Source organism: Trichechus manatus, unplaced genomic scaffold (assembly GCF_000243295.1).
Source record: "Trichechus manatus latirostris isolate Lorelei unplaced genomic scaffold, TriManLat1.0 scaffold00050, whole genome shotgun sequence".
NCBI classification, from domain to species: Eukaryota; Metazoa; Chordata; class Mammalia; order Sirenia; family Trichechidae; genus Trichechus; species Trichechus manatus.
In genome coordinates, this window is record NW_004443986.1 from 4,437,143 (window position 1) to 4,463,220 (window position 26,078).

A 26,078-nucleotide genomic window follows, 5' to 3' on the forward strand; every position below is an offset into this window, starting at 1 on the left:
GGAGTTATATGCAAAGATCTGAACATCAGATGTAAGTAGAAGTGCTTTGTGCAGCTTCCAGATGGGCCCCTAAAGGACAGAGGTGTGATCTCGTCCTTCAGTTCTCACTCACTGGAATGTGGATTTGGTGGTGCACTCTCTTAGACTTTGCCTAGGAGGCTAGGACTTCAAGGATGGCAAAGCAAAAAGGTTAAAAAAAAAAAGACCTGGATAAACAAAATGTGATACACACACACACGTACACACCACACAAGGGGATATTATTCAGTCATAGAAAGGAATGAAGTACTAATACATGCGATGATATGGATGAACTTTGGAATCATTGTACTAAGTGGAGGAAGCCAGACACAAAAGGCCACATATAGTATGATTCTATTTATATGAAATATCCAGAATAGGCAAATTCATAAAGACAGAAAGTAGAATAGGGGGTGACAGGGGCTGTAAGAAGGGGAGAATGGGGAGTTATTGCTTAATGAGTACAGTTTCTGTTTGGGGTGATGAGAAAGTTAATGGAAATAGCAGTGATTGTTGCACAATATTGTGAATATAATTAATGCCATTGAATTGTAGTTAAGTAGTTAAGATGACAAATTTTAGTTATATGTATTTTACCACAATAAAATTGAAAAAAAAAATACCTGGGATGGTGACGATGAATTCTTGCTGTCATGACAGCTTGTAATCTTATGTGAGCAAGGAATAAACTTCTATTTTGTTTAAGCCACTGTTATTTTGGGTCTCTCTCACACACAGCCAAAGCTATATATACTCTTCCCACAATTTCTTGTTTATAAGACATGTTAATAGTTGCTTTTTATAACTCTAAGCTTGAAAGGACCGAGTGGTCATGCATCATAGAAATCTAAACTTCTTCAAAGGACCTAATTAGAAAACAAAACAAAACTGAACTGGTTCACTGTCTATCAACTGAGGAGGACAATACAGTTAGACCCAACTGGTTTTTCTCTGAGAAATTTAAATAAATATTTTAAGGCCATAATCCAGCATTAATTCTTGAGCTGATTTTTGAAGAAAACAAGATGTGGAAAGAGAGCGAAAGCTATTACTCAGCTTTCTACTTTGCTCACAGTCACCAAATATTTTTTCCATTTTCCTGTATTTTGTATTTCATAGTTGTCAAACTCAAAATCCACGGTTTAGTCCCCAGTGTGACATGGTTCCCTCTGCCAATTCATACTGTTTACTACTCTTCCTTTTGGAAATTATCATTCCTGAGCCTCTAGGATGTCACACCGGGTAGTTTCCTCCTCCGTCTCTGGTCTTTGCTTAGTCTCCTTCATTGGATCTTCTTTTAATCCACCCCTTCATCGTGGGCATACTCAGATTCTTGGTTTACTGATCCTTTTAGTCTGTGAAAACGACATTACAAACTGGCAGCTCATAGATAATGTTTTGCTAGCTTTGCTCAAAATTAAAAAAAAAATGTTGAATTAATTGGCAATATTTTAAAATCAGAATATTCAGCATAAAATCCAGATTTTGGCTTTTCTTGAACAAAGAGAAGATCTGACAACACTGCACCTCCATTCCCTGTAACATTAGGTGGTTGGAGCTGAGTTACAGCTGCCGCCTTCATGGGGTCAGTTCTTTCTTTAGTATAGTCCCCGCTACTCCCTATTGCTTATATCTTGTGGGTTTTTTAATTTATTTTCATTACTTACTGATCTCATAGGCACTTAAGTTTATGATTCTCATCTTCCTAGGTGATGTAAGTTTTAAATTAAGCTTTTCTAAAAACTATTTCCTTTAGTGCCCTTTCTTTTTTAATTCCAGTTCCTCCTCTCCATCCCTACAGCTAATATCCTAATTAGGCAATCATGTTGTCTTAACTGGTTTACTTGCTATAGAATCCTAACTGATTTTTATGCTTCTTATCTTATCACAAATCCTCTAATTATCCTCTACACTGCTTAATTTCTAAAATTAAAATCTTAATATGTTTCTGTCCAGCCTCAAGACTTTTAGCAGGTCACCTGTTTTCTAAATGACTTTAAACTCCTAATCATTGGTGGAAATGTAAGATGGTGCAGTCACTTTGGAAAACAGCCTAGCAGTTCCTCAGAAAGTCAAGCATAGAGTTACCATGTGATCCAGCAGTTGCACTCCTAGGTTGATGGTTAAGGTTATGTGTCAACTTGGCTAGGTCATGGTTCTCGGTGGTTTGGCAGATGTCACGTAATCATCCTTCATTTTGTGAGCTGATGTGAGCAGCCAACCAGTTAAAAGGGAAGGTGCCTTGGAAGTGTGGCCTGCATCCACTGTATATAGATAGTGTGGCAAAGTCACCCTCTATGGTTCTTCCCTCTGACTCATCATCCTCTGACCTCTGGTGCTTGGGACGTGCGTGAGCCAGCAGCCTGCTGTCTGATCTGCTGATTTTGGGTTCGTCAGCCCTTGCAACCATGTGACTCAGGAGAAGCCTCCAGCCCAATGCCTGATTCATGGATTTGGGACTTCCCAGCCTCCACAACTGCGTGAGCCATTTCTTTGAGATAAATGTTTACATATGTATGTGTGCGTGTGTGTGTGTGAATATACACTTCATTGATTTTACTTCTCTAGAGAACCCAGCCTTAGACAATCAGGGACTTGAAAGGAGCATAATTGGAAAATTGGTGACAAGGAGATATAGGGAAGAGGCATGTGGATAGACCTCTCTGAATGGGCCTAAGAAGTGAAGATATTTGTGTCTCATATGAATGCTTACCATCGGGTTAACTCAGCAGAGGAGGATTTTAATAATCAAGTAAATAGGATGATGTGTTCTGTGGAAACCAGCCATCTTCTTTCCCCAGCCACTCCTGTCATTGCCCAATGGCTCATGAACAAAGTAGCCATGGTGGAAAGGGTGGAAGTTATGTATGGGATCAGCAACATGAACTTCCACTCACCAAGGCCAACTTGGCTACAGCCACTGCTGAGTGTCCAATCTGCCAATAGCAGAGACCAGCACTGAATCCTCAATATGGCACCATTCCTATGGGCCATCAGCCAGCAACCTGGTGGCATGTTGAGTACACTGGACCACTTCTGTCATGGAAAGGCAGCATTTTGTTCTTATTGAGACAGACTCTTACTCTGGATATGGATTTGCCATCCCTGAATGCAGTGCTTCTGCCAAAACTACTGTCTGTGGACTTATAGGATGCTTTTATCCACCATCATGGTATCCCATAGAGCATTGTCTAGATTCAAGGAACTCACTTCACAGCAAATGAAGTGTGGCAGTGGGCCTGTGCTCATGGAATTCGCTGATCTTACCATGTTCTCCATCATCCTGAAACAGCTGGCTTAATAGAATGATGGAATGGCCTTCTAAAGACATAATTATAGTGCCAACTAGGTGGCAACACCTTTCAAGGTTGGGGAAATGTTCTCCAGGAGGCTGTATATGCTCTAAACTGGTGCCAGTATATGGTGCTTTTTCTCTCATAGCCAAGATTCATGAGTCCAGGAATCAAGGAGTGGAAATGGGAGTGGCACCACTCATTGTTATCCTTAGTGACCCACTCACGAAATTTTTTTCCTGTCCCTGTGACCCTATGTTCTGTGGGTTTAGAGGTCCTAGTTTCACAGGGAGGAATATTCCCACTGGGAGACACAACACTGATTCCATTGAACTGGGAGTTAAGAACGCCAGCCGACCACTTTGGGCTTCTCATGCCTCTGGATCAACAGGCTGCTGTGATTGATCCTGATTACCAAGGGGAAATCAGATTGATATTAGATAATGGAGATAAAGAAGAGTATGTCTGGGATACAGGAGATTCTTTGAGACATCTCTTAGTAATACCATGCCCTGTGATTAAAGTCAATGGAAAACTACAGCAACCCAATTCTGACATGGCTACTAATGACCCAGACCCTTCAGGAATGAAGGTTTGGGTCACCCCACCAGGCAAAGAACCACAACCAGCTGAGGTGCTTGCTGAGGGCAAAGGGAATACAGAATGGGTGGTGAAAGAAGGTAGTTCTAAGTACCAGCTATGACCACATGACCAGTTGTAGAAATGCAGACTGTAATTGTTTTTAGAATTTCTTCCTTTTGTTATATGTGTATGAGTGTATGTACATACATACATATATATAGCAAATATCTTTGTTTTCTTCCTACCCTTATTCTATTATTTATAAAATATAAGATATAAACAGGGCTAGTGTGTTTTCGGTTGTACGCATGTTAGTTGTATCATCTTAGGTGCAAGTATGATTTTATAATTGTCTTTATTTTGAGATTATGTATGGTTTAAGGAGACGTGTTGAGGTGCCAAGTTGACAAGGAGTGGACTGTGATGGTTAAGGTTATGTGTCAACTTGGATAGGCCATGACTCTTCTGTGATTTGGCAGATATTATGTTCATCCTCTATTTTGTGATCTGATGTGAGCAGCCAATCAGTTGAAAGGGGAGTTTCCTTGGGGGTATGGCCTGCATCCAATTTATATAGATGTTCTGGCAAATTTGCCCTCTCTGGATCCTGCATCCAACTCATCAGCCTCTGACCTGTGGTTCTTGGGACATGAGATAGCAGCCTGCCATCCAACCTTCAGATTTTGGGATTCACCAGCTTCTGCAGCCCCATGAGCCAGCCGCCTGTTGTCTGACCTGCCAACTTTGGATTCGTCAGCCCCTGCAACCACATGAGTCATGAGAAGCCCCCTGCCTGACATCTGACCCATGGATTTGGTACTTGCCAGCCTCCACGAATGTGTAAGCCATTTCCTTGAAATAAATCTCTCTCTCTATATATATGTATGTAGGGGTGTGTGTGTGTGTGTGTGTGTGTGTATATATATATATATATAAGATTCACTGGTTTTGCTCCTCTAGAGAACCCAGCCTAAGACACCAAGATAGTTGATAACATATGTTCAGACAAAAATACGTGCTTGAATGTTCATAGCAGCATTATTCATAATAACCAAAAGTGGAAACAACCCAAATGGCCATCAGCTGATAAATGGATAAACAGAACATTGTAGATCCACACAATGGAGTATTTTTGGGCCATAAAAAAGGAATGAAGTGGTGATTCATGCTACAACATGGACAGACCTTGAAAACGTTATGCTAAGTGCAAAAAGCCAGACACAAAAAGCCATGCATTGTATGATTCTATTTATATGAAATGTCCAGAGACAGATAGTAGAAGTGGTTGCCAGGGGAATGAGGAGAGAGGGGGAAACGGGATGACTGTTAATGGATACAGAGTTTCTTTTTGGGATGATAAAAATGTTTTGGAATTAGATAGGACTGATGGTTGTACAACTCTGTGAATATATTAAAAATTACTGAATTGTGCACTTTAAAAGGGTGAATTTTATGATATATGACTTAGATCAGGTAACAAAACAAACAAAAAACTCTTTGGCATACAGGTCCTTATGACCTGCCCTTTACCAGTCTCTCCATTCATTTCCCACCTTCCCTGCCTGCCCCTTTCTCCCTTGTGCTGGTGTATTCTACTAAATGTTCCAAGGGTGTATGCCATGATCTCAGTCCTCTCCATTTTCACGTTTCTGCTGGAGAAATCCCACCCGTCATCCCCTCCCCACCCCCCGCCCTTTCCAAGTTAGGAACATCTCCTCTGTGCTCCCGTTACACTCTGGGCACCCCTTTTTATAGTATGAGTCACCCTGAATGTTAACTGTCTATTTGTCAGTCTCCCCATCTAGCCTGGGAACTCCTTGGGGACAGCTCTTGTGGCTTTCGTTTTTCTATCTGTGTAACCAAATCTCAGTAATTCTCCATAGAACATGGTTGACATATTTTGAATAAATGACTGGACATCCTTGGTGACATCAAATGTAGGCATAGAATTTTCCCTACTGAAGATCAGAGATCTGAGGACTGGTTAAGAAATGCTGTGTAATTAGATGACTTTACTGGAACACAATCTGATCTCTCTCTTTCTCTCTCTCTCACCCTCTTTAAAAAGCCATTTTAAAAAGAGTAGAAGGAAAAAAAGTGAGAATTTTAATTTTTCTCCACCTGTGCACCTGAGGAAGGTGTTAAATTTAAGGCCTAAAGTGGGTATTTAAACTACACTTTCCCCAATAGATTTTTAAAGTGTTTTCTGCACTTTTTAAACAGTCTTTTCTCACTTCGGAAGACTCTTAAGTTAAAATTCGTGTACTAACAATAACTCTCATTTTGAATTCATTCACTATGCAGTGGCAGATAGTGGCTGGTTAGTATTTTCTCTTTGCAAAATGGATTATACTTAATTTTTTATAAATGATACCTCACTTTTACCTTTGGTTTATAAAACTGGAAATTCTTTTCTATCCTACAATGTGTCATTCAGATTCCTAGAATGAGACTCTGAGACATAAGTTTGAGTTCAGGTATTTATTTAGGAGGTGAAGTAAACATAGATAGGAGAGTAGGGAAGGTAACCAGTAAAGGGTGTGTTATCATTTTGAGTAGCTGATGCTGGGGAAACTGTACAAGACATGCCTTAGTATTACCCAAGAAACAAGGGAACTTGGGTATTATACCGTAGCAGTCAGTCGTTAGTTGAAGGCTGCTTCCAGGAGGTGTTTATTTCTCAGCACTTCCAATCTGCTATCAAGTCCAGAGAAGACTCCTGGGTAAAGAAAGAAAAGTGTCGGCAGTTGGAAGTCTGTGGGCATAACTCAAGTCATAATGGCTCAGGGGTGTGGGTGGACATCGACAGTATCTGCTATATATGGATTTGATGCCTTAGTTATGGGAGGAGTGATAGTGTGAAAAATAGCAAAATTTAAGTTAACCTTATTTAAGCATTTATGCAGCCATCAGGTAAGTACCTACTATGTGCTAAGCACTGTGCTAAGAGATACATACTAATTAGCTTGTAGAGGCAACTAGTGTTTTTAAACTCAGATTCTTCATTTATAAAGATAATTTTATGCTTTCAAAGTTAGAATCAAATGAGATAATATTTTTGAAAATACTTTGAAATGTTTAAAGCAGTTATCTCAAATTTATTATTATGATATTTGCCCAAATTTACCTTGAGAAAGCAGTAAAAATAAAGTTAGACCATAAACTCATCTCTTATCAGGAATATGTTAGCCTGTCAAAAGCTTTTTTTCTTAAGCTGTGTGTACCTAGTCTCTCTGTGCAGCTTGTTTAGGATAGTAAATTATGAGTTCCATAAAAGGAATAATATATGGGGTTAGCTGTTTCTTAGCCAGTTGGCTGTAAAGGCATAACAGCAAAGGTAGCATAAAATGGACCTTAAAGTACTGGGTAGGAATGGGCCATGTGGAAATAGGGAATTTTTGAAGGAATGGTGCAGGAGAGCTTGAGTGAAGTTCTAAGGCTGTGCGGGTGAGAGCCTCCTCAGTGTTGAGCTTCAGCATTTGGGCCCTTGTCATGGCCAGAACAAGGATAGCATTCTGTCTCTTGCTAACTAGCTGTGTGGTCTCTGAGTGGTAGCTTATGCTTTCTTGGCCTTTCTTTCCTTAAGTATTAATTGGGGATAATTAACATTGTATAAGATTACACTAAGATCGTGTAAGGATAAGAGATATGTGAGGTAAAGCATCAGAGTTAGAATATGATCAATTCTCAGTACCCTCATATGTAGTCTTTGCAATCAGTGTAGTTTTGGATTACAAGCCATATTGCCTGAAGATGCAGCCAGTTCCAAACAACGCAACGTTTCTCAAAGTATTTGGAACAGCAGTCTCACAACATCTGCAGACAAAAGGGTTCTGAGGCTAAAAGAATTTGAGAAACCCTGTGTACCATAGATGAACCTCGTGGAGAGTCATGTTAAAATATTAATGGCTTTGAGAATTCTGTGAGTAAATAAACCTTTTTGACTTTGTCCAATACTGTGTTTTAAATTTCTTTAATCATCGGGTTTTTTTTCTCCCTTTTGTGTAATACCTAGTCACATTGGACCCTCTTTGGGAAATGCTAATTTGAACAGCTTCGTGTGGTGGGCCTGTAAGCTACTATGGCCCAGCAGCTTTCCAATACTTATATATCCACATTAATATTGTGGATCAAAGTAACCATCTTAAGGAATTGTAAATGTCTTTAAATCATATGATCTTTGCTTAAGGTGTTTTTTGAGATTCTCTCTTTAGGTTTGCCCTCTGAGCTAGTTTATTAGTAAGTCCTCCACACTAATCATTACATAGTCTTTTAGATTTCATTCCTCATTTTCTACCCAAAATTGTATCATTCACCCTATGATTCCTCCTAGACCTTAGATACGTTCAGAATGATTTTTTTTTGGCCTCACTTTAGATAATTTAAAGAACATTCCCCAGACACTTCTGAAAGATGATTTCCCAAAATACTTGGAGTAATGCCACCATCATTAGATTCAGTGAATAACTTTCAAGGTGAGTGGTTTTAAAGGTGACAACAGCTACTTAGATGTGTGTTTTCTCTGCAGAATAAGTGGTTTGTCATGTTATAGTCACATAAAGAGCTCTGAGTTCCTGCTGTGTGTTTGGCCCTGTGGTGGGTGCAGTCTGTTTTAGGCAGAATCCATAGTCTAGTGGTGAAAAATAAATCCTCAAAATAACTGAAGGGAATAAATGCAGTCATAGAGAGATCAGGGTGTTATGGTCATATGAAGGAGAGAGCCCAACTCTGCCTTAGGGAGAAGAGAAAAGCACCACAGGGGCAAAGCTACTTACTATGAGCCTTGACCACCATAGGAACAATACAGGCTATTCCAGGCAGAAAGTAGAAAATGTGCAGAAGCACAGAGATGTGAAAGAGGGTAAGAAACTCTAACCATGTAAGTGTGGCTAGAACACAGACCCTTCATGGGAAAGTGGAAGGTGATGAGGATGGGAAGCCAGATGGAGTTCTGATCACAAAGGACTCTGTAAGTGATGGGCTGAAGCATTTGGAGTTTATCCCCTAGGTGGTGGCACACTACTGATAGACTGTTAAACATAGATAGACATAGCCATAATTTAAAAAAAAAAGATCGCTTTTGTGCCACTATGCAGTTGGGTTAAACTGGGGAGAGAGAGGAGGCAAGGAGCTTGATTATGAGGCTATTACTATTGTCCAGTCACGAGTGAGCCTAAACTAAGGTAGTAATGATCATTATGGGGAAGAGGGAGGGGATTTGAAGGGTATTTAGGGGATGTGGTAGATAGTCATGACTGGTTAAGAGAAATAAGAAGAAAGGGAAAGTCTGGAATTCATACAGATGGGGCACAGTGGGAGATGTTGATACCATTCAGCATGATCAGGATTCAGGAGAGAAATACATTTTGTGGAACAGTTAATGAGTTCTTGTTGAGTTTGAAATGCTTATTGTTTATTTATTTGCACCTTCCCTGATTCTTAGGGTAACTAGTCTGTGCTAGATAATATACTAGACTTTGAGGATTTGGAAAGAAAAGAAGTAGAATGTTCCATGTGAAGCTTACAGCCTATTGGGAGAAACAGACATAAAAAAACACCAATTACCCACCTAATTATTTAATTGGCAGGTATGTGAGAGGGGTACCTAGTCCAGAAGGCAGTCTGAATTCCATTCTGGTGCTTAGCAGAACAATCTGGCCAACTGATTTGTGGGTCATTGGTGAATAAGTTGGTAACCATAAGTGAGATTTCCCAGGCTGGGTGTATAAACTAGCAGGAGAGAGAACTGAGGTTAAAATAACCTAAACAGTTAAGGAGAATGGCAGAGGAATAAGGTCCTAAAATGAAGCTGGAAAAGAATGGCAGAGTAGTTGGAAGGCATACGAAGAGGGCTGGGACTGTTGCAGAGAGGTCAAATAAGTTAATATACAAAAGTGCCGTGGATTTGGACCTGAAAGTACATATTAACTCTAGCGAGAGCGGATGCAATACAGTGGTAGGTTTACAAGCCACATGCAGTGGTGTGCTGGGGTTGGCTTGCATTGGCTTGTGAGAGCGATAGTTACATTTTCAGGAATTGTGCAAGCTGGTTGTTAAACATAACTATTATTAAAAATTAAATTACGTATATTTACAATTAATTAATGTAATAAATATCAAAAATCCATCCTTTTTTTATTTTACTAGGTTTTCCTCTTGGCTTGCTATTATTTATGTCTATTTTTTCTGATGGTGAAAGTACTGTATAATGGTATGCTACTGCACATCTCTCTGCACTGAACTCTGCGTTCAGTGACTTCATGTTGGTGTCTCGAAATTAGCCATTGTGAGAATATTTACACGATGGAAATGGGCAAATGCTATAACTCAGAGATTTTTGTTTGTTTTATTGATTATCTAGACTGAAGAAAGTGATGGAAAAAATGTTAATAATGCAGATTAAACATAAAAGTGTATTGGATCTGTAATAATTACATTGTGAACGGCAAAAAAAAAAAAAAAATTGAGGAAATAATCTTAACAGGGTTTGAAAACCATTGTCTAATCCAGCAGAGAAGTTGCTTCCATTATTGCTAAGCAAGAGAAGTTGTTACGTACATCGTTTCACTTTTATTTTACTTAATGCAAAGGAAAATATCAAACAACATTCATGTCAGAATTACACTTCTTTGCCAGCAACACACACACACACACCCACACACACACACATTTGTATTTACTAGAGCTGGTTGCTTAACATTTATCAGCATACAATGATTCAATGTATAGGCTCTGAGGGAGTGTGTGACATTTACTCTTTTGGAAAGAATGGCAGGGAAGGGAAGGTCTCTAGGTACTAGGTAGATAGGTAGACAGAAGAGTTTTCAGGTTTGAGGACTTTTTTTTCCTGGTGTATATTTTTATTGAGAAACACTTTAGTGGATTTATAGCTGTGGGTGAAGAGCCAGTAGAGAGAAAGAGATTGATGGTACAGGGGAAGTTGGAGGTAAGCGTTAGAAGAAAATGACCAAAAAAAAAAAAAAAAAAATAGATATAGATATATATAGGGAGGAAATAAGATGCAGAGCATAGTGACACAATTAACCCTGAACACTGGGAGGGCCCCTATTTCTGTAAAGATGAGGAATGATAACCCTAAGATGTGATAAATTCAACTACATTACAATTAATTTACATAAGTGAATTGTAATTTAAGAAGTGGGCAGGATGAGCTGAAGAAAAGAAACTTAGAAAGGTATCGGTTAATTTATGAATAAATTATAGACTGAGAGGTGAATACTGTGATTGACCAGGGCACATTTTCTTGCTGATTTAATCTCTGAAATATTGTGTTACATTTTTAGTCTGTTTTTCTAAGCTGCAATATTTAAATAAAAATGAGAGACAATTTAAAGGCAAATCCTGCATTTAAATGCCAAGTATTATTTCCTTTACTTAGCTCTACAACATAATGCTACATTTCCATGGACACGGGTTGAGTTTCTACAAGATTATCAGAAGTGTGGGGTATAATTTGAAGTTGACTATAATGCATTCATTGCATGCATGGATAGTTTGAACACAAGGTAAAATGTTATCCAGACTGCTGAAGAAAACAAGTCTTATTTTGGAACATGACTTTCTTCAGCATTATAATTTATGACTTTTTCTCTTGGATTCTTGCTTTTAACAGACTCATATTTATATATATACTTCAATCAAAGAAGTGCATAACATTTTGCTTGCACTGTCTCAGTTCTATTAGTTTTCCACTATTAAAATTTACAGTCCTTATTTTTCTTTCAGTTGAAATATAGTAAGATATTTGTATAGTACTTTAACATTTCAAGTCTTTTCAGATCTAGGTTTTCTCAAATATATATTAAGTAATTATCCTAAACATTCAGAGGTGATGGCACTGATGATGCTAAATATGGCGCAGTGGTTAAATACTCGGCTGCTAACCAAAAGGTCGGCGGTTTGAACCCACCAGCCACTCGGTGGGAGAAAGATGTGGCAGTCAGCTTCCCTAAAGATTACAGCCTCGGAAACTGTCTTAGTCATTTACTCCTGCTATAACAGAAATACCACAAGTGGATAGCTTTAACAAAGAGAAATTTATTCTCTCACAGTCAAGTAGGCTACAAGTCCAAATTCAGGGCATCAGCTCCAGGGGAAGGCTTTCTCTGTCAGCTCTGGAAGAAGGTCCTTGTCGCCAGTCTTCCCCTGTACTAGGAGCTTCTCTGCACAGGAATCCCAGGTCCAAAGGACGCACTCTGCTCCTGGTGCTGTGCTGCTTTCTTGGTGGTATGAGGTTCCCATGTCTCTCTGCTTGCTTCTCTCTTTTATATCTCGGAAGAGATTGGCTTAAGACACTATCAGTAAAACTGCTGCTAATCCATCTTATTACATCATAGGGATAGGATTTACAACACATAGGGAAATCACCTCAGATTACAAAATGGTAGACAATCATACAATACTGGGAATCATGACCTAGCCAAGTTGATAGATATTTCTGGGGTACACAATTCAAACCATGACAGAAACTTTATGTGGGGCAGTTCTACTCTGTCCTGTAGGGTTGCTGTGAGTTGGAATCGACTGGACAGCCCACAACAACAACAACAACAACAACAACAACAACAACAACATGGAATATCTATATGCAGCTGGACCTTACTGTGCCATTGTAGCTATCATTTCTTTTTTAATTCTTCTTGGGGGTTTTTATTTTTTTATCTTATTGTGCTTTAGGTGAAAGTTTACAGCTCAAGTTGGTTTCTCATACAAAAATGTATACACATGTTGTTATGTGACCCTAGTTACTCTCCCTGTAATGTGACTGCACACTCCTTTCCACCCCGGATTTCCCATGTCCATTCAACCAGCTCCTATTGCTTTCTGCCTTCTCATTTCTCCTCTGGACAGGAGCTGCCCGATTAGTCTCATGTGTCTACTTGAACTAAGAAGCATACTCTTCACGAGTATCATTTCATATCTTATCGTCTAGTCTAATCAGTGTCAGAAAGAAGAGTTGGCTTTGGGAATGGTTTCAGTTCTGGGTTAACAGAGAGTCCGGGGGCCATGTCTTCTGGAGTTCCTCCAGTCTCAGTCAGACCATAAAGTCTGATCTTTTTACTAGAATTTGAGTTCTGCACCCCACTTTTCTTCTGCTCCGTCAGGGACTGTCTGTTGTGTTCCCTGTCAGGGCGGTCATTGGTGGTAGCTGGGCATCATCTATTTCTCCTGGTCTCAGGCTGATGGAGTCTCTAATTACGTGGCCCCTTTTGTCTCTTGGGCTAATATTTTCCTCGTCTCTTTGGTGTTCATCATTCTCCTTTGCTCCAGGTGGTTTGAGACCAATTGATTCATCTTAGATGGCTTCTCTCTAGCTTTTAAGACTCCAGATGCCACTCACCAAAGCAGGATGCAGAACGTTTTCTTAATAAACTTTGTTATGCCGATTGACCTAGATGTCCCCTGAACCTCTTGGAATTTGTAAAGTTTGCTTTTGGATGAAGCCAGAGAAATAAAATAGAGGGACAAAAGATCTGACAGTTAATTCTCAATGTTGCAGTGCTTTTGATTGGTTAGTGATTGGTCAGTTAAGCATTTACCTGTGTGCGTACTGTGTGAAGAATTCTATGGAGGCATATAAAATAATTCAGAGGCATATAAAAGAAATAGGAAAATAAATGTTGTTGTTAGGTACTGTCAAGTCAGTTCTGACTCATAGCGACCTTGTGTACAACAGAATGAAACACCGTCCCGTCCTGCGCCATCCTCATGATCATTGATATGCTTAAGCCCATCGTTGCAGCCACATTTCAATCCATCTCATTGAGGGTCTTCTTCTTTTCCCGTGACCCTCTACTTTACCAAGCATGATGTCCTTCTCCATGGACTGATCCAAGAAAATAAATATAAGACAGTTTTTATTCTTTTTTTTATTGTACTTTAGATGAAGGTTTACAGAACAAACTAGCTTCTCATTAAACAGTTAGTACACATATTGTTTTATGACATTGGTTAACAACCCCACGACATGTCAATACCTACCCTTCTCAACCTTGGGTTCCCTATTACCAGCTTTCCTGTTCTCTCCTGTCTTCTAGTCCTTGCCTCTAGGCTGGTGCGCCCCTTTAGTCTTGTTTTGTCCTATGGGCCTGTCTAATCTTCGGCTAAAAGGTGAACCTCGGAGTGACTTCATTACTGAGCTGAAAGGGTGTCTGGAGGCCATACTCTCGGGGTTTCTCCAGTCTCTGTCAGGCTAGTAAGTCTGGTCTTTTTCTGAGTTAGAATTTTGTTCTGCATTTTTCTCCAGCTCTGTCCAGGACCGTCTATTGTGATTCCTGTCAGAGCAGTCGGTGGTAGCCAGGCACCATCTGGTTGTACTGGACTCAGTCTCGTGGAGGCCGTGGTAGTTGTGGTCTTTTAGTCCTTTGGACTAATCTTTCCCTTGTGTCTTTAGTTTTCTTCATTTTCCCGTGCTCCTGAAGGGTGAGACCAGTGGAGTATCTTGGCTTGCCGCTCACAGGCTTTTAAGACCCAAGATGCTACTCACCACAGTAGAATGTAGAACATTTATTTTTTAACTATGTTATGCCAATTGAGCTAGATGTTCCCTGAGAACATGTTCCCCACAGCCCTCAGCCTAGTAATTTTGTCCCTCAGGGAGTTTGGATTTGTCCATGGAGCTTCCATGACCTTACCCTGAACAAGTTGTGCTGGCTTCCCCCAGTATTGTGTACTGTCTTACCCTTCACCAAAGTTACCACTTATCTATTGTCTATTTAGTGTTTTTCCACCCCCATCCCTCCCCTCCCTTGTAACCATCAGATTGTTTCTTTTTGTGTGTAAACCTTTTCATGAGTTTTTATAGTAGTGGTCTCATACAATATTTGTCCTTTTGTGATTGACTTATTTCACTCAGCATAATGCCCTCCAGATTCATCCATGTTGCAAGATGCTTTGCAGATTCATCATTGTTCTTTATCATTGTGTAGTACTCCATTGTGTATATGTACCATAGTTTGTTTATCCATTCAACTGTTGATGGGCATCTAGGTAGTTTCCATCTTTTTGCTGTTGTGAACAATGCTGCAGTGAACATGGGTGTACAAACATCTATTCATGTGACGGCTCTTATTTCCCTAGGATATATTCCTAGGAGTGGGATTGCTGGATCATATTGTATTTCTCTCTAGCTTTCTAAAGAAGTGCCATATCATTTCTGAAAATGGTTGTATCATTTTGCATTCCCACCAGGAGTGCGTGAGTTCCAGTCTCCCCGAAGCCTCTCCAATATTTGTTATTTTCTGTTTTTTTGATTCGTGCCAGTAGTGCCGGGGTGAGATGGTATCTCATTGTGGTTTTGATTTGCATTTTTCTAATGGCTAGTGATTGCGAGCGTTTCTTCATGTGTCTGTTAGCCTCTTGAATGTCTTCTTTGATGAAGTGTCTGTTCATTTCCTTTGCCCATTTTTAAATAGGATTATCTGTCTTTTTGTTGTAGAGGTGTTGGATTTTCCTATAGATTTTAGAGATTAGACCTTTGTCAGATTTGTCGTTGCAACAGATTTTTTCCCAGTCTGTAGGCTCTCCTTTTACTCTTATACTGAAGTCTTTTGATGAGCATAAGTGTTTTAGAAGATCCAGTTATTTAGCTTATCTTCTGGAGTTTGTTGTTATAGTTTGTATCCTGTTAATGCTGTGTATTAGAGTCTCTAGCATTGATCCTATATTTTCTTCTATCAACTTTGTAGTTTTTGGCTTTATATTTAGGTCTTTGATCCATTTTGAATTAGTTTTTGTATACGGTGTGAGGTATGGGTCCTGTTTCATTTTTTTGCAGATGGATGTTCAGTTTTGCCAGCACCATTTGTTAAAAAGACTGTCTTGTCCCCATTTGATGGACTTTGGGCTCTTGTCAAAGATCAGGTAACTGTAGGTGGGTGGATTCACATCTGGGTTCTCAATTCTGTTCCATTGGTCAGTGTGTCTGTCATTGTACCAGTACCAGGCTGTTTTGACTACTGTAGCTGTATAGTACGTTCTGAGGTCAGGTAGTGCGAGTCCTCCTACTTTATTCTTCTCCTTCAATAGTGTTTTACTTATCCGGGGCCTCTTCCCTTTCCATATAAACTTAATGATTGTTTTTTCCATCTCTTTAAAGAATGTGTTGGTATTTGGATTGGGATTGCATTGTATTTATAGATTGCTTTGGGTAGAATTGTCATTTTCACAATGTTGAGTCTACCTATCCATGAGCATGGTATGTTTTTCCATTAATGTAGATCCCTTTGGATTTCTTGCAGTAGTGTTTTGCAGTTTTCTTTGTATAGGTCTTTTACATCCCTGGTTAGATTTATTCCTAAGTATTTTATTTTTTTAGGGGCTATTATAAATGGTGTTGTTTTCCTGATTTCCTTTTCATTGTTCTCTTTATTGGTGTATAGGAATCCAATGGATTTTTCTATGTTTATATTGTATCCTGCTTCTCTACTGACTCTATTAATTCCAGTAGTTTTCTCGTAGAGTCTTTTGTGTTTTCTATATAGAGTATCATATCATCTGCAAATAGGGGCAGTTTTACTTCTTCATTACCAATTTGGATGCCCTTTATTTTTCTTGCCTTATTGCTCTAGCTGGGACTTCCAGCACAATGTTAAAAGGAGTGGTGATAAAGGACATCCTTGTCTTGTTCTTGTTCTCCAGGGGAATGTTTTCAGCCTCTTTCCATTAATAATGATGTTGATTGTTGGTTTTGTATAGATTCCCTTTGTTATAGTGAGGAATTTCCTTTCTTTACATATTTTATCAAGAGTTTTTGTCAGGAATGAGTCTTGGACTTTGTTGAATGCCTTTTCTGCATCAATTGAGATGATCATGTGATTCTTTTTTATTTAAGTGGTGGATTACGTTGATTGATTTTCTAATGTTGAACTATCCTTGCTTACCTGGTATGAATCCTACTTGGTTGTGATGTATTATTTTTTGATATGATGCTGAATTCTATTGGCTAGAATTTTGTTGTGAGTTTTTGCATGTGTATTCATGAGAGATGTTGGCCTGTAATTTTCTTTTTTTGTGATGTCTTTGCCTGGTTTTGGTATCAGGGTTATGCTGGCTTCATAGAATGAATTCAGAAGTATGCTTTCCTTTTCTGTGTTCTGAAATAGTATGAGTATTATTGGTGTAAGCTCTTCTCTGAATGTTTGGTAGAGTTCTCCAGTGAAGCCATCTGGGCCAGGGCTTTTTTTTTTTTTTTGGTTGGGAGGTTTTGTTTTTTTTTTTAATTACCTTTACAATCTCTTATCATTATGAGTCTGTTCAGATTTTCAACATCAATTTGTGATAATTTGGGTAGGTAGTGCGTTTCTAGAAATCTGTCCATTTCCTCTAGATTTTCAAATTTGTTGGAGTATAGTTTTTCATAATACTCTGTTATGATCCTTTTTACTTCACTTAGGTCTGTTGTAATGTCTACCATTTCATTTCTTATTTGGGTTATTTGCATCCTCTACTATTTTTCTTTTGTCAGTCTGGCCAGGGATTTGTTGATTTTGTTGATTCTTTCAAAGAACCAACTTTTGGTTTTGTTGATTCTTTCTGTTGTTTTTCTACTCTCTGTTTCATTTGTTTCTGCTCTGATCTTTATTATTTCCTTTTTTCTGGTAGCTGTAGGCTTCTTTTGCTGTTCTCTTTCTGTTTGTTCCAGTTGGGTACATAATGTTTTGATTTTGTCCTTCTTCTTCTTTGATATGTGTGTCTATTGCTATAAATTGTCCTCTGAACGCTGCTTTTGTTGTGTCCCAAAGGTTTTGGTATGATGTATTTTCATTCTCATTTGATTCTAGGAATTTTTTGATTCTATATTTGATTTCTTCTATTATCCAGTGGTTTTTTTAGAAGGGTGTTATTTAGTTTCCATGTATTTGATTTTTTTCCTTGCTCTTCCTGTTACTAATTTCTACTTTGATGGCATTGTGATTAGAGAAGATACTTTGTATTATCTCGCTGTTTTGAATTTTGTTGAGGGTTGCTCTGTGGCCTAAGATGTGGTCTGTTCTGGAGACTGTTGCATGTGCATTGGAAAAGGATGTATACTTTGCACCTGTTGAGTGGAGTGTTCTCTGTGTGTCGGTGAGGTCAAGTTGGCTGATTGTGTCCTTTAGATCTTCTGTTATCTTTTTTGAGTTTCTTTCTAGATGTTCTGTCCTTTACTGAGAGTGGTGTGTTGAAGTCTCCTACTGTTATAATGGAACTGTCAATTTCTCTTTTCATTGCTGGTAGAGTTTGTTTTATGTATTTTGGAGCCCTGTCATTGGGTGTGCAGATATTTATTATGGTTATATTTTCATGATGGACTGTCCCTTTAATCATGATATAGTGCCCTTCTTTGTCTTTTATGGTGTATTTTGTTTTAAAGTCTATTTTATCTGAGATTAATATTGCCACTCCAGCTTTTTTTGGTAGCTGTTTGTTTGATATTTTTTTCCCATCCTTTGGTTTTTAATAAATTTACATCTTTGTTTCTAGGGTGTGTCTCTTGTAGACAGCATATTGATGGATGCTGTTTTTTTATCCATTCTGTCACTCTCTGTCTCTTTATGGGTATATGTAGGTCATTTACATTCAGTGTAATTATTGGTAATTGTGAGTTTACTGCTGTCATTTTGTAGTACTTTTTTTGTGGTGCTGATGATTTATTTGTTCCTGTTACTCTCCTGTGCTGAATTCCTTTTGTTAGTGGATTTTTTTTTCATTTCTTTGTTTTTGTAGGTTTTGCTTTTATTGAGACTTTGTTTATCTTCTTTATTTTGATGAGTAGGCTTGTTAACTTTCTTTGTGGTTACCTTGAAATGTACCCTTATCTTCCTAGGTTTGAACCAGTCTATTATTACTTGGTATCGCCTTGCCTTCCTCTCCATTGGAAAGTTCTATATCTACATCGTTTATTCCCTCTCTTATTCTGACATTGTTGTCATTTGCAGATTAACCTCTCTGGTTCCCTATCGTAAATCTTTAGGTTTTGAATAGTCCTTGAGATCATTTTCTGTGTTGGTATCTGGCTGGTGCGGTCTTGCGCCCTAGGTTCAGGCTGTCTTCTGATGTTGTTTGTTCTCAAACTGAAGGACTCCTTTTAATAATTCTTATGTGTTTGGTTTGGTTTTTGCATATTCCCTTAATTTCTGTTTATCTGGAAATGTCCTAATTTCACCATCATATTTGAACGAGAGTTTTACAGGATATATTATTCTTGGTTGCAATTTTTTTCTTTCAAGGTTTTGTATATGTCATCCGTTGCCTTCTTGCATGCGTGGTTTCTGCCGAATTATCTGAGCTTAGTCTTATTGTTTTCCCTCTGTATGTGACTTTTCATTTTTCTTGAGCTACTCTTAGAATTATTTGTTTTTGGTTTTAGCCAAGTGTGATTATGATATGCCTTGGTGATTTTCTTTTGGAGTCCATCCTATATGTGGTTTGTTGTACTTCTTGGATGGTCACCTTTTCATCTTTCATGATATTAGGGAAGTTTTCTGTCAGCAATTCTTCAATGATCCCCTCTGTGTTTTCTGTTTTCTCCTCCTGTTCTGGAACTCCAATCACTCACAGATTTTTCCTTTTGATTGTATCCCACATAATTCTCAGGGTTTCTTCATTTTTCTTCATTCTTTTTACTGATTTTTCCCCAGAGTTGTATCCAAGTGTTTGTCTTCAGTATCGCCAACCCTGTCTTCCATCATTTCATACCTGCTCCTCAGCCCTTCTATGACACCATCCATTTGTGAAATCTTGTTGTTTATCTTTTGGATTTTTTATTGTTGTTTTTGTATGGTTTCTTTTTGTGAATTATTTTGGCATTTTGTTCCTGTATTATTTTCCTGAATTCTTCCATTTTTTTGGTCTGTATTTTCCATGAATTTGTCTGCCTTTTCCATGAATTTGTCTGTTTTTTTCTCCTTTTCATTTCAACTCTTGGCTATCTCTGAATATTTGAAATTTGAATTCCCTGTCAGGTAGTTCTAGTGCCTTTTCTTCTACGAGAATGTCATCTGGCGTTTTATTTTGAATGCCTACTGGAACCATCCTGTGCTGTTTTTTATGTTTTGATATTGTCTGCTGTCTTCAGGACATTCAGTAGTTATTTTCTTTGTTTATTGATTGTAGATTTGTTTGTTTCGTCTAGCTTTTTTGTTTTATTTGGTTATATCTGAGCGGGCGGGCTGTGAGTTCTTTGTTGTTTGCTTGTCTGTGGATATGATATTTTTCACCTTCTTGTCCAATAAGCAAGGCGAGTTGCTTAGCTACGGTGCAGCAGGGCAGGTCCAGCTGAAGGGGAGGGGCTGGGATGGGTGGTTTGTGGCACATACTAGAGCTGACAAGGTGAGCCGGGGATCAGTGCAGGGAGGGTTCTGGTAGGCAGTACCTGTGCTGCTTGGAATATGCAATATTGAGCACATGGTACAGGTAGGCAGGAGGGAGGGGGGAGGGGAAGTTGTGATGTGTGGAGCTAGGTTAGGTATGGGAAAAACAGAGAGAGAGAGAGACTGGAGCCAAAAACAAAAAGTGTACTGAGGGAGCCTGCCATTGAAGTGGAGAGACGAGAAACCGAGAAATGAAGAAAAACAAAAAGAAAAAAAAATTTTAAAAAAAGCCCGCAGGGATCACACTGGCAAAGCTGCGCAGATCAGGGAAGCAGCTCTCAAACTGTGCAGTACAGCCCAGCTAGAAGGGGTGGAGATGTTACACAGTGCCAGGTATTCAGGAGACAGGAAAGGAAGGTAAGTAGAAAGAGATGAAAAACCGAGAAATGAAGAAAAATGAAAAGGAAAAAAGGAAAACAAACAAAAAGAAAGAAAAAAAATGCCCCAGGGATTCCACCAACATGGCAGTGTGGACTGGGGAAGCAGTTCACCAGCCAAGCGGTGCTTCATAGCCTGTCAAGAAGAAGCAAAGATGGCACACAGAATCAGGTGTTCGAGAGAAAGGAGGCAGAGGAGGTGAGAGGCAGGGAAGAAGCCAAAGGAGGCCAAAAAAAGTAACACCAGCAACAAAGAAATGGCACTGAAGAGGCTGGCTAGTGTGGGCAGGGTGAATCCAAGCGGCATGGAACCGGCACTTCCCTTGGCCCACCGGGAAGCGGCAAAGGCCAAACGGGGAGGCAGGGTAGGGGGTGGGAAAGTGTGTATCGCTGGTTACCAGGTACTCTGTCTCCTGCTGGGAGCTTATGAATCTGCTTTCCCATACTCCCTGTCCACTGATCTCCGACAGGAGTCCAAGATAGTGGATCTGTGGTTCATTAGTTGATGGGGGACCTCCACTCGTAACTCTCCTTGCTTTCTATTCTCTGTTAGTTTCTTATTCCATTTGGTGCTTGGTTGAGTTCTTTGTCTCTTCATTTGATGCTTAGGGTCCCAAGATTGACATTTGTCTCTGTTTTACTTAGTTTTTTGGGTCTTTGCTGTGGAGGGACGGCGTGGAGCTTTTGTCTATAGTGCCATGTTGGCTCCTAGCTATAGCTATCATTTTTGAACTGAATGCTGTGGTTACCCCCTTAGCAGCCTGACAGCACCTCAGACATCTGGATGAAAATCTAAAGGTCTTATACTTGGCTTTTGGAAGGATGATCCTTCACTCTGTATTAGTGTTGTTAGAGTTAGAACACTGTTGTGGCCTTGTTTGGACAGCTGGTTCTCATGTTTTTTGATTCACTGTTGAAAGATACTACCACAGGTTCAAACATCATGTCCAAGTTCAAAGTAGAAAAAGAGAGTGGGTGGGGTGGCAAGGAAAGGGCAGTGCCGGCCTGTTATAATCACTAAGCAAGAGATTTAGAGTAACTTTCTCAGCAGAATTCTGTTTAGTCCTCAATCTTGTGGAAACTCAACGCATGTCCATGGAAATGTAGCATTATGTTGTAGAGCTAAGTAAAGACTACAAGAGTGTTTGGAAAGTGAACACTTACCTTTCAAACTTCTGTAGCAGGAAGCAGCAAGAAGCAGGTAGTAGGAAATGGCTTTTGGTTAGCCAATTAACAGTGTCTGTCAAAGGGGGTGATTTCAAGTTCAGTCTAGTGACAACCTTTGCATTCCTATGACTTATCAATTTAAAGCAGTCTTAACTAGAAAGCAGCCTTTTAATATCCTCACCTGTGGGCCCAGAGAAACTTTGTTGGTCCCCATCTAAACTTTTAATTGGTAAGAATAGGTACATTTTGTTGACATGAGACAGTCCTTTCTAGAGTAGAGGATCCATTTCTCAATGTCATTCTTGACCAGAGCAGTCCAGGAAGTAAGACACAACTCCCAAATTGAAAGGGAACCAATATTAACAGCTTATCAGTACCAAGCCTGGGGGCATAGTGGTTAAAAGCTGTGGCTCCTAACCCAAAGGTCGCAGTTTGAATCCACCAGGCGCCCCTTGGAAACTCTATGGGGCAGTTCTACTCTGTCTTATAGGGTTGCTATGAGTCGGAATTGACTCGATGGCAGTGGGTTTGGTTTTTGGTTTTAGTACCAAGCCTGGCTGCTGGGATGGCTCCTGAAAAAAAAGATCAGCAAAGACGAATGTAATCTGAGAATCTGCCTGATAATAGTTTTGGCATCTAAATGATTTAAACACATATAGCTGCATAACTAACTGGGTTGTTGTCTGGTTGGTGTGGGGACTGTACATCAAGACTTCTTGTTTGAAATATGTTACTCACTTTCTTTGAAGCTAAAAAATAATAGAAAAGTGATGTTTACAGAACTGTTGTGTACTGTATGGGAGCACTGAGAATGGATCTGAAGTGAATTTATTTCTAAAATCCATGTTTGAATTAATCTTGCACTATCCACACCTGCAAAAATATAACATTCCAGATCCTCTTGGCACAGAGTAACTCTTTGATTTAGATTTAGGAGAATAATTTGTATTTGACAAAAAATTTTCAGTGCAAGTAAATGAAAATACAAACATTAAACTCTACCATGAAGATGTAATGAGATACATATTTTTCTGATATTTTAATGTATTTTAAGCATTGGTCTAAGTGATTCATATTTGTTATATTACTTTGTATTCTTGAGGTAGTTACTATTCCTCTTTTGAGGAATCTGAAGCTCAGAGAAGTTAAATAATTTGCCAAGGTTTCAATGGATGTAATTCATAGCAGCTGCAATTTGAAACCAGGCAGTTTGCCATACCTGCCATGTGTGGACCTGTGGTCTAATAATACTAATCATTAGGCATGTGTCAAAGATTTTAGAGTCATTTTGACTATTATTCATTAAAATCCTAAATGCTGGTACTGTTGTTATCATCCGTGTTTCACAGCTGAAACCACTGAGAATTAGAGATTCAGTAGTTTTGTCAATTTGTCACAGGTCCAAGGCTAGAGCCTGGCTGGTGGTCTGACTTCCATGGAGACCCTAAACAGAGCACTGACTGTATGTGGTTAGTCACGTGTTTGACTTGTTTTTCTATAGTTTTCTATAAATTGTAATGCTTATTAATTTTTTTATTATGATTTAGGTAGAAGTTTACAAAGCAGATTAGTTTCTCATTCAAAAATTTATACACAAATTGTTTCCTGGCATTGTTTGCAATCCCGCATTGTGTCAGCACTCTCCCCCTTTCCCTCTCCACTCCAGATCCCCGGTTCCATTTGTCCAGTTTTCCTTTCCCTTCCTGCCTTCTCATCTTTGCCTTTGGGCAGGTGTTGCCCATTTGATCTCATATACTTGATTGATCTAAGAAGCATGTTCCTCATGTGTGTTATTGTTTGTTTTATAGGCCTGCCTAATCTTTGGCTGAAAGGTGGACACTGCAAGTGGCTTCAGTTCTGAGTTAGAAGGGTGTCCGGGGACCATAGTCTCGGGGGTTCCTCCAGTTAATGCTTATTTATGAAGAAAACATTTTATTCATGTTGTAAACTTCCAGGAAAGCCTCTCGTATTTCTCAGTGGGTACATGCTGTGAGACAACTTCCCCGTGCTAAATCAAATTTGGCAGCTATTTTTCTGGTGTACATTAACAAAAATTTTATCTGGATCGCTTTGATTCTTGCGCATATGACCAGAGCTTAAAGTAGTTCGTTTTTTTAGGTGATTGAGTAAATTGTTTTTTATTAAAATTAACTAAATTTATATTAGAAAAATTCCAGGTTGAGGTAATCTGACACAAAAATTCAGCAATGATGAAAAATTATACCTGGCTGGAAAATTTATGTTTTATATGCTTCCTGCTGGTGTTTTCTGATTAGGGTAAAGTGATTAGTTTTATTATTCAACTACTACTTTGTCTTAACGAATACTAACAGAAAGTAATATGCACCCCTGATACGGTGAATTATGATTGGAAAGAAAATGCGAATGCCATTCAGTCTCAAAAAATAATTTACCTCATTACAGAAACATTCATATAATATTATAGTTCATTCTACACCAAATAATTTGGTGCTTTGATCTGAGTTCGAATATATAAAATATAATAAAAATTTGTTACATAAAAAAAACCAATTCTGTTTTATTCTAGGCACATTTCATCCCTCAACTACCTTTTACCCAAGTTGAGTGCTATAGTTTATAGTGCAGAAAATCTGTGACTTCTGTCTTGCTGCATGACCTTGGGGAAAATTGGTTTAAATATATAAAAGGATATTTCAGACATTTACTCAGACTAAATAAATGTGCTAAATTTGATAGAATGAGAGGAATATTTTTCTCAGCACACACAACCACTAATGAGTTTGAGAAGTAAACATGGTTAAGTAGGCGTAGTTGCTTTTTTGTTACAATAATTCAGAATTGGCCCATTAGCATGAATTTCATTTCAGCGAACTCTGCATTTGTAGTTTTAGGACTGACCAGAAAACAAAACAAAACAGAAACAAAATAAAATGTCTCCAGGTGAGAGGAGTAAGAATGGAGAGATGATGGGAAGAATTTGCATCAGTGGTAATGCTCTGTGGATTTGCTCTTTCTCTTCTAGTTTTGTATCTTCCTTTCTTCCTTCTTCTCCCCATGTTATTACCATAAACATTAGAATAAGGGAGAACTGAGTTCTGTTTCCCACTCCATTACTTACTTTTTCAAGATTTCTTAATCTCCCTGGGTCTCATTTGCCATGTTGTTGAAGTGAGGATCTCATACTCTTCTGAGTAATAACAACAGCCATCATTTATGGAGCCTTTCCTCATGCTACGGCTGGAACTGTGTGCGTAAGATGCATTATTTCATTTACTCCTCACAAGACTCCTGTGAAGAATGTATTATTACTATCCCTAGTTTACATATGAGCCAACTCATGAAATTTCTCTCTGACTTCTCACCTTGGCCTTTTAGAGATTTGAATATGGGAGCCAGGGCTGAAATATTGTAGTTTTTATTGTTCCTTGATAGAAAAGGTAACAACAGATACTTAATTTGTATAGAAAGAGGGTGAAGTTGTGGCCATTGGAAAGGGATGTTACATCAACACAGTGCGTTCACTTTGGCCATGTCACAGGTTGCTTGTGTGTAGAACAGAGGGCTCAAACAGTGAAACCTGTGAGAGCCGGAACTCGATGCTACTGCCTTGTTTTCTAGGTCACCAAAGTTCTCTGCCTTGGACAGGGTACGGTCTTACCACTTTTCTGAGTTTTCCTTCTCTGACAGGTTTCCACCTTACACAGGTTCCGGCTTTTGTAGAACTTTTATTTTCTTCCTTTTCATTTTTTTTTTGGTACTCTTTTTTTAAAATGAAAAATTTCTTAATATAGATTCCTTATTTTCTAGCTTGCTTAATAATTTTGTTATTGGGGCTACTTCAAGTTAGGATATAATGGGGGGAATTTAAGGATGTAGCTGCTATTATTGTGCATTTACTATGTGTTAGGTACTGCTTTAAGTGTAACATATGAAATAGGTACTATTTTTACCCCCACCCCCATCTTACAGACTGTGGCTTAGAAAAGTAACTTGATGAAAATTACTAGTCTTCAAATCCTTGTCTGTTCTGGCTCCAGAGCCTATGTTTGAACATTCTTGTTAGGCAATGTCCTTAGCACGGTGACATGGACTAATTTATCAGATTAATGATCAATTTGGAAACCAGGCACCTGGGTCCTAAGAGGATATTTGCCAAGACAGGTAAGTGTGGGAAATTAGGAAACATCTGCAAAATGGTGTGTTGAATGGAGGTAGCATAGGCATGGGGATGGGGCACAACATGAGGACCCCAGGTGCATTAGCATGGGGATATCAAAGATGAA